Genomic DNA, 1,904 nt, shown 5'->3' with positions numbered 1-1,904 from the left:
AGAAATTCCTATGGCTGCTTATGTAAATAAAGTTATGCATAGATTACAAACGGCTGTTGCAGTAGCCCATAATCATTTGAGTAAAGCTCAGGCTAAAATGAAAGAACAGTTTGATAAAGTAAATAATAATGAAGAAAGAAGCTTTAATAAATGTGATTTAGTTTTGGCCTTGCTACCTCTTGCTAACCAGCCTCTTCAATCTCGATATGCGGGTCCATTCCGTATGCTAAAACGAACCAGTGATGTTAATTATGTCATTGAAACCCCTAAGAGACGTAAGGAACAACATCATGTACATGTGAACCTCCTGAAAAAGTACTATGAACGGGATGATTTGAAGGAAAATATGGAAAATGAACGAGTGGTTTCAGTGGTTGTACCTTCTAACGTCAGTAGTGAACACAATGAAAATATTTCTATTGTGGAACCTAATCTCACCAATTCGCTTATCTTAGCTAAACTTGATGATAAACTTAAACATCTTTCTGCTGCCCAAGCAGCAAACATTCGTTCTCTTCTGCAGGGGTATGATAAACTATTTAACACGCTGGAACACGATGTTGAGACTAGGGATGGTCAACCAGTACGCCAAGCTCCCTATCTCCTCAATGCAGAGGAGAGGGCATTCCTGCAGACAGAGGTTCAACGCCTGAAAGAACAGGGGATCATCAGTCCCAGCCTTAGCCCATGGGCATCAACCGTGGTGCTAGTTCCCAAGAGTAGCGGTACCTACCGTCTATGCGTGGACTACAGAAGGTGAATGCGGCAACTGTGGCGGACTCGTTTACCCTCCCGAGGATGGATGACATCATTGATGATTTGGGGAAGGCACGCTACCTGTCGAAACTGGATCTTCTCCAAGGCTACTACCAAGTTCCGTTGACTGAGAGGGTGTGTGAGGCCGATTTCTGCGTTTGTCACTCTTGCCGGCCTCTACGAGTTCAGGGTTCTTCTGTTCGGGATGAGGAAGGCCCCAGCGACTCATGAATTACCTGACGGCGGACCTGGAAGGCGTTCGTTGTTACCTCGATGACCTTGTAATCTGGAGCGAGTCCAGGGAGGAACATTTGGTCCGCCTGCGGGCGCTCTTCTCGGCCCTGTCGGCCGCCAATCTCACGGTAAACCTGCAGAAAAGTTAATTTGGACACGCCCATGTCACCTTCCTGGGTCATATGATCGGTTAGGGCCAGGTCGCACCTGTAGCCGCAAAGGTAGAAGCTGTTCTACAGTATCCCGCGCCCGTCGACAGAAAAGGCTTGATGCGCTTCATGGGGATGGCTGGCTACTACAGACGGTTCTGTAGAAACTTCTCTCAGGTATCCGCCCCTTTAATAGACTTGCTGAGTACTACTTGCAGGCTCCTGACATCAATAAACCATTTGTAATACAGGTGGACGCTAGTGACAATGGTGTGGGAACGGTCCTCTTGCAGAGAGAGAAGTAAAGTGCTCCACCCAGTGTGTTATTTTTCGTATAAATATAAGTCGTATCAAAAGTCTTACGTCACCGTCGAAAAGGAGGGTTTGGGAATAATGTTGGCCATTGAAAAGTTTAGAATTTATTAAACTAGTTCTATCCATCCTGTTGAAATTTTCACTGATCATAATCCGTTAACGATTATTGAAAATGTGAAGTTTAGAAAATGCGAGTGTTAAGGTGAGCACTAACATTACAGCCATTCAATATAAAATCTTCCATATTAGTGGCAGACACAATATCATTGCGGACGCACTCTCAAGATCGTAGGTGTTATGTTCTGCACACAGTGGTCGCTGACTCGACGCTGCGAAGGACAGAGGACAGAGTAGTAAGCTACTGTTGCCCGTCTATTTGAACAAGCTGTTTGATTGTAAGACTAGTTAAACTTTTTCCGTGCGGTAAAAAAAAGATCTTGCGGGGAGGGG

This window comes from Penaeus monodon, chromosome 20 (assembly GCF_015228065.2).
Source record: "Penaeus monodon isolate SGIC_2016 chromosome 20, NSTDA_Pmon_1, whole genome shotgun sequence".
Lineage (NCBI taxonomy): Eukaryota > Metazoa > Arthropoda > Malacostraca > Decapoda > Penaeidae > Penaeus > Penaeus monodon.
Note: the sequence above shows the minus strand (reverse complement) of the source record.